The 10,223-nt window shown below is 35.9% G+C and overlaps 1 long non-coding RNA gene across 2 annotated transcripts; it reads left to right on the forward strand.

Annotated features, from left to right (window-relative positions):
- Positions 1 to 728: 728 nt before the first annotated feature.
- On the forward strand, positions 729 to 10,223 carry LOC146484213 (uncharacterized). 2 transcript variants are annotated; one of them, XR_014863672.1, is made up of 3 exons: positions 750 to 965; positions 7,844 to 10,069; positions 10,150 to 10,223. It is a non-coding gene; the product is annotated as an uncharacterized LOC146484213 (long non-coding RNA). The 2 variants fall into 2 exon arrangements; XR_014863671.1 differs by lacking the exon at positions 10,150 to 10,223 and having other exon boundaries at positions 729 to 965; positions 7,844 to 8,462.

Consider the following 10,223-nt stretch of genomic DNA (forward strand, 5'->3'; position numbering starts at 1 on the left):
ATTCGCATCTCTGTAACTATAAAAGCTACGCAGTGAATCATTTATTAACCATTGTTTTGTCAAGATGGAATTATATTAGAACTTTGCTCCTCTGCGAGTTGTTGGATGCTGCAAACAAAAAAGATCTTTGCGTGGCCCACTCACTAACGACAGAGATCAATAATGAATATAAACTCGTCAGGTTTGGTTTAATTTGATAGATGGCGGGTTAAGCCGGAAACACTTCTCCAGCTGTTTTGTTTCCGTGATTTTGATTCAAACACGAAGGCGATCTTTTAATTAAAGATACCGAAGGTAGAAAGAATGAATTAACCCGTCCATTTTACGGTGCCATTTTGTTGAGGTCTCGATATCATGAATCAGTTTATAGCTAGTGGCATAAAAATAGAAAATTTAAAAATATGGTCATGGAATTGAACGAGCCGCCAAGAAAACATATTCAATATCATTTCTGACAGCCAAAGATAAATTTAAAACCCAGCACTCGAAAAGACAAAATTATCCATTATTGATGAAAGAGAAAGCATGGTTGATAACCATCTAGTTCCTCGTCGTTTAGGTTTCCCGCAAAACAACATTGTACGATGTGGAATTATTTGCCTGTAATTATTGGGGCAATACAAGGGAATTATTATTGTAACAATTGGGGCAATACAACGCATGCAAGTACAGACACCTTCTGTGAATTAAATATGTTTTGCTAATTAACACACCCACAATACGTTTGGTTTAAAAATACTTTTTGTTTGTGAAACTTATCTCAAATTGAAAAGTAAAAAATTTGATTAGGAGAAAAATTGAGTGGTTATTGTTCGCGGGGGCAGGTGTGAAGAAAAAAGAAACAGCTTAGCGTGTGACTGGTGTGGAAGATATAAAACGACAAGGAGCATTCAGAAAGATACCACATTGCACGCAAGACTTTTCTGAGATTCTCCTCGACGACATCAAAACAAAGGAAAAGCATGGTATGCCGTATAAGTTGACTTTAATTTCATTTCGCCTCAAGAAATAATTAATCGTAAATTCACGCGAACACTAGAGACTAAAGCAACCTAATTACCTATTATTAGTAGTAGTGGTAACAGTAGTTTTAAAGTAAAATTATATCAGGAAGAAACCATGGTGTGATTTCCAAGCAAAATGCGATATTAATACTCTCTTTTGGTAAAAGAAAAACAAAAACAACAAATAGAGAGGATGATTGCTTGTTACGTTCTGGAGCAGATAGTACGGGTAATGGAAGCTGCAGCTTTTCTTTCATTTATCATAAATCACGGTATGTAGCTTCCACATGCAAGTTCAGAAAAAACCTGTCGTTAAATAATATTTTGGCATGCTTTGGTTTAAGAAGCAAGGGTGAATAATATGACGCATTCGACGATTGAAAGTTCAGCCTGATTCAATGACGTTAGCTTCTTTGGAAGAAGATCATCGCCGGTCACATTTCTCGTGGCTAAAATTGGCCAGAAATGGAAACGATGATATACGGAAAATTATTTTTCCTCTTTTGGCTTAAACGAATATATTTGTTTTTTTTTTTTTCTACTTATTTTAATTTGTAAGGGGTGATATCAGCCCGTTCACATCTATGTTTTAGCCACCAGGCATATTTTTAGAGACAAAACGATTTAATTTAATTTATTTTTTAGAACGAAGCAAAGTGATTACGAAAGAAATTACGACACCCCATTACATCGTTTCTTGTCCTTTTCTTTGTAATCTGTACATTCGTGGAACTTTCGTATTAGGTGGCGTGGATAATATACGCTGTGAATCATTTTTGTGAACAATCCTTGCGCGAAAAGATTCTCATTCGATAAGAAAACGTAAAGCGTTTTTGAGTTTGACGAACCAAATTACGGCGTACGTACACATCCTAAACCTTTCTAAGAGTCACTGTGATGGTGAATGATGAAGTAAAGTCAGTCTGCACGTATCATTTTAATCGATGAAAGTACATGTACCTGTGAAACGGATAGGCGACCTCAAAGATGCTCACATCATCAATAATGTTTATTTTAACTTTAAAAAATAGTACCTATCACGGCGACAAAGTTTAAAATGTCTACACCGCCAAGTCTTTCATCTTTAAATTTATAGATAGAAGCTTTCAGTAAGCAGACGCCAACACAGCTCCAAGTTAAGCGAAAACATTTCTTCGTTGCTCTGTCGTCAGCAGTCAGATGTCTGAATTAAGCGTTGAAAGAAAAAATGTTAAGTATAGTGTATTGATAAAGGAATGAGTGGCAATCAAAAAAGGTAGCATTTTGATGCAAGACATCTGAATGAAACTGGGGCCTTCCAAGTTTGTCATTGACCAAGTAAAGCCGAAAAATCGATAAACAAAGGAAAGCGCTGCTTAACGGATGTTCATTGAATGCCCCGTCCACGTGCGTCCTTTTTCAATCGTTTTTATTCGTAAACGGATATCTTTTATCCGGTTAGGTCTTCTGCCCACACGGATGTTAATGAAGCCAGTTGAAATTACGTGTGTAGGGCAAAAGCGAATGCGGTAGATGAAGGTTTCAAAAACGATAACGTAACAGCAAATTATAGTTTTCAATTTGCTTTCACTTGTGGGCAGTGAAATGAATGAAAACGCGAATTAAGTGGATACAGGAACTGAAACTTACTTTTTTAATGATTTCCTTTAGTTTTTTCAAGTAAACAAAACAGAACATACATGCCTCAGTACGGTATCTCTTTAAGGTGCAAGTACAACGGTTTGCTTTAAGTATATGAAGGGGGTATCTTTTCGAACGTATAGTTGGTGTGAAAGGAGGCACGTGAAGGGTTTGAACCTCCAGGCGGAGCCTTATGGAAATTTATCGAGTAGTTCCCGGGTCACACCCATACGACTTAATTTAAGATGATTCCCGCGAAATAAAAATTGTCGAGAACATTTTCTCAAACTTGCTGTGATTGTTTAGCCCGCTAATAACATATCCTGTGGTAGATTGAGAGGTGATTTCCAGTTATACGAAGGCTGAGGGAACTGAGGATTATTGTCACAATAGGGAAGAAATCTCAAAAAAAAAAATATCAATGACGTAGAAGTATTCACAGGTCTTGAATATAGGATATGCAGTGGATATGGGCTACGAAAATAGTAACCATTTTCAAATCGATATGGTTTCCCTGTTTACACGACAGGAAAAACCGATGAGTTAACTAACCAGGGATATTTGTCAGTTACATCCCATCACCTAGGGGTCTTCCCTAAAGGTCTTCCCACAGATGGACACTATCACGAATCACATGATCGATATAAACCAATCAGACTCAGAGACAATTTATTGGTGAACTACTTCAGTCTAAAAACAATCTTCATTTTCTTTCTTACAACCAACAGAAACCTTAATCATTAATATTATCATGGTCCTCTGATACGAAAGAGTTCATTTAATTGAAAGAACCTTCCTCAGAATATGAGCCGTTCCCGGCAGAGTAGTCTTTTGAAGCTCAGTGATGTTGATTGAGCCTGGAATCCTCTCAACTTACTTATCCAGTCCCTTTTTGATCATGCCAAGTGTTCCTATAACAACTGGAACTGTCTCTGTTTGCATCTTCCACATTCGGGCTATTTCGATTTCCAAGTCGTTATACTTAGAAACTTTCTCAACTGCCTTTCTGAAGTGTTTCTGTCATTGCTGCCATGTCAATTATTTGACGTGTCTGATTCTTGTGACTCTTAAATCACAATGTCCGGTTTGTTGGCTGCAATTTCCCTATCTGTGTGAATGGGCATATTCCAAAATATTGGTATTTCTCCATTTTTGTAACTCTTTCTGGCCATTTTTCATTTTTCAGTTTATATATGTTTAAAGTTCTGGCACACGTTTCAGTGCATATATGATTCTGCCTTGTCATGTCTGTATATGTATTCAGTTTTGGCTAGTTCACTGTATCAAGATACAATGAGACTGTCTACAGTTTCGTCGTATTTGCCACACATTCTGCATAACTGGTTAGCGCCATCTTTGATGATACGTCATAATGAGATCTTGTTGCCAGACTTTCGTCCTGTGCTGCAACAATCTTCTATCTCAGCCTTTAAACCACTACTCCTTAGCTACTGGTTAGTTTTATGATGGTCTACATCAGATTCTTTTATCCTTTGGGGATGTTTTTCATGGACTGCTTTTTTTCCCCACTGTGTAGATAGTTGCTTCTTGGCTTTCTGTCGGAAGTTTTGCGTTTTTTTCTTTTTGCATCAGTATATCATGGCTGGTTATTTGCTGCCGTTTTGGTAGGTCAGGCAAATCAAGCTCCTGAGAAAACCTGTTCGCCTCTTTCTGGATGGAATACAATTTCTTTCACCATCCTGATGCATTCCCACCAGGTGAAGTAAGAAATTACCTGAGCTTTTCAGGTATGTGTTGAGGGCTAATTCCAGCTGGGTTAAGCCTCTACCGCCAGATTTTCTTGGAAGATATAGCCAATTGTGGACATCTGATTTTGAGTGGTGTATTCTATATATGGTGAGAATTTTCTGGTTTTCGCGTCAAGCTGTTTGATCTCACTTACTCTTAAGTTTGTTATGTTAAAACTGAAGATGGTCACCGGGGCAGCCATGTAGGGTTTTAATGGCCTCTATTTTGTTGGCACCAAGCTTGCCCTCATTTAATTTTCCTTTTTCACCTTCTCCTTCATGGTAGCATGTTGAACGCCATCTCCTTCATTTACACCAAGGTACTTGACGCAGCCTCTTGCTCCAGTTGTTTAATGCAAGTATTAGGTTCAACACAGTTAAAAAAAAGTAGATACTGTAAGTAAACAGCCCAAGTTGCATATGCAGGTTTTGTTAGGGAGGAAATTGCAACTTATTTAACAATGTAAACAGAAGATTATGAAACTGCAAAAAGGTTTTGTAGCAATGTGATTTAGATATAAAAAGTTACAGATAAGTACTTTTTTTAAAAAAATTATATAATATTATATATTATATATTTGTATACATGCTACATATTATTATTTCTGTGTACTTGTCTCACACAAGTTCACATAATTTGCATTAAATAGGTAACTTGTGATTGAGAACTTCGCCGTGTATCTGAGCTTCTGTTGTTTTAGTATCAAACCAATAGTACCTGCCGCATTAGCGTTTTCTAGATACTTGAATCATTACTGCATGTCGACCATGCAGTTATTACAATTAAAGCTAAATGAAGAGAAATTAATATATATTTTTATACCCATCAAGCAATATAAATTTCTTACTGGAAATATTCTGCTAATAAATTATTGAATACATCAGGGTCAGTGATATTGTTTTTGCTGCTCATTTAGTACCTTAGAAAATAAGAGAAATTTGACATCATATCTTATTAATAATGCTCGAAAGAGATTAGAAGTTACATGAATTTCATTACATCCACGTTTTAGTTTCTTTATATATAATTTACAATAATATCATATTTTAATTTTTAAATTAAAATATGATATTATTGTAAATTATTATATTATACCATGTTTTGTGTAGTGATTAGAGTAGAATAGGAACTTTTTTTAGCATAGAAGAGCCAATTCATTTTTTGAATGCTAATAAACCTTTATAATAATAATAATTATTATTATTATTATTATTATTATTATTATTATTATCGTTGTTGTTATTATTATTATTATTATTATTATTATTATTATTATTATTATTATTATTATTATTATTATTATTATTATTATTATTATTATTATAAAAATTAGAAAAACTCAAAGGCCTAAATTACCAGCTATTTTGACAGGGAAAATTGAAGCTGTTACCCAAATGGATTATGGGGTGAAAGTTCCTCCAAAAAGGACTTATTTTGGACCTATAATTTTAACTCCATTTGGAGTTAAAGCAACTCCACTAGAAGTAAACTAGGAGTAAAAGTTACTCAACAATAAAGTAACTTTAACCCCAAAATTAGAGTAAATCTAACTCCAATTTGGGAGTTAAATTAGGAGTTAAAAGTACTCCAAAAAAGGAGTTATTTTGGACCTCAAATTTTAACTCCATTTTTGGAGTTAAAACAACTCCTTGAAAATTACTGTGAATTTGTACATCTGATGTCTCTGTGAGACTTGCCCAGTCCACATTCCATCTGGATATAATTACTGAAGGTCTTGGCAATCTTGAGTAGGCCAGTTTGTTGATCGTCATCTCTCGCATATGTTTTTGAACCATCCATGTAAAAGAGGTGGGTGAGTTTTTGACACTGGATTTCATATCCATAATTGCTTTCATTTAACAGTGAACTTAGTGGGGCGAGAGCAAGGCAGAAGAGTAAAGGAGACAGGGAATCTCCGTCAAATATGCCTTCTTTAATTCTTACAGCTCTGGATGTCAGCTGCCCATTTGTGTGATTCAGGTTGAGCGTTTTTTTCCAGGTCCTCATGCTTTCCATGATAAACTCGGTTAACAGTCACGTCACCGGGCAGATCTTGTAGATTTCTAGGCATTTAATAATCCATGCGTGTGGCACACCATGTCGAATGCCTTTTTGTAGTCAATCAGGCAGTTGTTAGATTCTTTTTCCTTGACTTGTAGTCCTCTAAAATCATTTATGTTAATTTAAAAAAAGATGCCGTGGTCTTTACTGCCATAACAACCACGCTTAGTGCATCCTTTTTATTTTGTTGGTAATAATTTAGAGCTGGTGTTCATTCAGGAAGATGTATGTCCCTTCTGTGTTCACAGATATAAGGATTACTGCGGCGCTATAACTTGGAAACAGCCATGGTGGCCTGTTTTTTTTTTTTTTCATACTAAACTGAAATGAGCAACGTTGTAAACTCATAACAGCTTCTATTTAGATTTAAGTTGCTCGCCGCTTGTGTATCAATATTAAGAAAATGCTTGTTTTAAAGTGATCGTTTAACGTCAGGGAAACTTCCTTTCATGTCATGACTCAATTGTAATTTTTTTTTCTCAATTGTAATCTGCCAGTTTTTACTCAAGTAATAATTTTCCTTCCTAAATTTTGAGCTCTTGAAGTACAACAAAAAAATTTTATTAAGTTTGCCTTTAAAAGGATGATTTTCCGGTTATATTGTATCTTGCACGTGTCGTTTGATGCACCTGTTGTCTTAATCTATTCTTGTTTGTACAAATCATTGCTATAAGTGAGCCAGCTTTGCAGCACAATTTCAAAATGTTCGCTCACCTAAAAAGCAGTCATATCGTGATGTTGTAATAACTCGTCTGGGCCTGGATTGAAGTCAGTCGATTTGTTTCACATATGCGACAGGGAAAAAGTAAGTTTTTCGAATCCCGGTATAAAGAGTTTGACGGTTCTTTCAGAAGGCACTTCCTCAGAATTCAGTGCTTTTACTTAATTTCAAAAAAGGTTATAAAATTTAAAGGGAAAATGTCTTGGAGATTTTGACCGTCTTTGGTGAAGATGAGGCAGTCCTGACACCTTCATGGAGAAAAAGAAACCAATTGACTGATTTCTTGAAAGGTTATAATAACTCATGATCTGCTTCGGCGCATTTTGGAAACGAAAACGAAAAAAGTTAGAATTTAAAGAAATTTAGCCTATCTTTTTTCAAGTTGCGATACATTCAGACCCAGTCCATCTATGGCCAGAGACACTCATCGACAGTTTTAGCAAAAAAATTTAGAAAAAATTTGGACCATTATTTTTAGGTTTCTGTTAATGAGGCGTTGTAGAGTTTTCGAACTGACACCAAATCTCCGTGATACTTCAAATCCTTGTTCACAAGGAATGAATCTTTCCAATATTAGCTGTATGTAGAGATGTTGGACCAAATCACACTGCTTGGTTACGAAAGATAGCAAACTGTTAATTCATTCAAAAAATATTGTGATTAACACTTCCTCTTTTCAATTTTCTAGATGAAGACTCAGATGTTACAAGCTATGATTGCTGTTGTTGTATTGGTGGCTGTGTTTCAGATGGTAGGAGCCAAGCCGTATTGCTTTTGTCTCGACCAAGGAAGGTTTTGCGTTCAGCATTGCATTGTCAAAGGGTTGTCAAATGAATGTGGAAACCATTGTATGGAACAAAGGATGGACTGCTACAGAAAATGTCGCGGCAAAAGGGATATCAATTTTGAGATGCTGGCTGATGAGGAAGAGACGGCACGTTAAATAAGCCTTTACATGTTTGTAGGGCACTGCATTCAATCAAAAACAGACTGACAAATCACGTTGATGTGTATAGAAATAAGATGTAAAAATCCGTAAAGGGTTAATAAAAACAAAAGAGGAAACCAGGCTATTTTAAGAAAATATTCTTGCCTTCTAGTGAAACCAAATTAAGAGTTATTTTCATTGCTGTAATGTCTCATTTAATTTCTTCCAGCCCACATTTATAATTAGAAGAAACGTTTTTAACTTTACCACATTTTAATGTGCTATTTCAACAACTAGTGTAACTGCTCCATTGAGGTTTCCAACTGTACACAAGAAAATTGATTCTCAAATCATTAACAAATTATAAAGAGAAAACAAAGGGAAGCATTACCGTGAAGGGAGGTTTATAGTTGTGCGCTTAGTAACCTAGCGTTTAAAGAGGTTGGGGCTGACTATTTTGTTCACTGCCTAATTATTTTTGATTATGTAAATGAAAACTAGTCTGCAGCATAAGGGCAACATGATTTTTCATATGAATAGCACTGAGTTTTGTATCAAAACATGGTCAACTCTAACCTCCAACTCCACTCAAAGGCCAGGTCATTAAACACATAACTGTAAAATGGCTTATTATCATAAATTTTGGTGACGTTTTGCCTTGAATTTCCCAAAAAAATTATTAGTGGTTTAAAAAGCTATATCAGACACTCGACTGAAATCCGATTTCCAAACCCCTTATTTTTTTCAAACCACTTGTCGATGTTTAATTAAAATTGGATGAAACACTTTCTCGTGCTTGTTTTATGTGAAATAGTAGTGAAAGGTCGGGGATGCAGGCCAAGTGCTTTTATTGTTTTCGAGTGTTTGAAGAACTGTCTGAAGAAACACGAAGCAGGAGATTATTTTGAAACGATTTCTTATTATTCTCAATCGAGCACTAAGATGAGAATAATAAGAAATTTCCACGTTCTGGTTTTTAAATGAATATGGATATATGAAAACATATAGTTGATCTGCGGGTGAAAGATTAAATAGAAGAAAGACCCTCGCAGTTATTTACGCAACTTAAACAGTAGGGAAAGGAAAGCCCAAAAAAATTCAGGTTTGAACGGGATTCGAACCCATGACCTCTGCGATGCCGGTGCAGTGCTCTACCAACTGAGCTATCAAGCCAATTGGGAGCTGGTCATATTGTGAGTTCGTAAACTACCCGTAAAGGATGAGTAATTATATGAATACAGTCAAACCTGTATCAAGCGGATACCCTCGGGACCCTTCCTCAGTACAGTGTCCGCTTAATACAGGTTGTCCGCTGAAAACAGGTTCCCTTAGAATTCGTCTTAAAATGGTCATATTAATATTCCTCAGTATTAAAAAGGACTTGAAAGGGCCAAATACCATTCTCGTGAACGTATACGACTATTTCCATAAGCATTGGCAAGTATATGTGATCATTGACTGTTTTATTAGAAGATGTAAAGCGTAACAGTATCTATGTTGATTGAATTATATAAAGGTTCACAAAATCAAAACAAGAATAAAAATCCTGCGGAAACAAAACGGAATAAATAAAATGTCGCGTTTCTGTGGTTCGTGCAGTAGGCTGGCGAGAATATTTTGGATAAGTAGACCACAACAGTAAACTCTATGCGAAAAATGCAAAACAAAGCGTTAATTTGTGGCTGATTCAGTTTCTAAAGCCTACTTATTTGAAGTAAGTCATTAACTTAACCGATGGCTAGTGAAAGGTCGTCCCTTCTATGATAGCGAGAATACTCCAGTAACATATCTGTCAATTTTAAAGCCTCACGGTCAGTTTTTAAGGCAGGCTCTTTTGCGTCTAGTTCATGCTCTTCGCCAGAGTTGCTATCCACGTGTACTTGCTTTGCTGGAGTTAATTCTACAAAGATGTGATAGCTCTTTTTTCGGCAAAGTTAAATGATCGAACTGTTAAAACGTGGACAAAAAACATGCATCCTTTTTGCAGTGTCCGTTTAATACAGGTTTCTAACAATAGAAATCACCATAAAAGTCAAGTTTAAGGTGTCCGCGTCCGCTGAATAGAGGTGTCCGTTCAATACACGTTCTTTTTACAGTACATGTGGGGGAGAAAAATGGGACTTGTGCTGCTGTCCGCTTA

The sequence above is a fragment of the Pavona decussata genome, unplaced genomic scaffold (assembly GCF_977016875.1).
Source record: "Pavona decussata unplaced genomic scaffold, jaPavDecu1.1 SCAFFOLD_36, whole genome shotgun sequence".
Taxonomy (NCBI): Eukaryota; Metazoa; Cnidaria; class Anthozoa; order Scleractinia; family Agariciidae; genus Pavona; species Pavona decussata.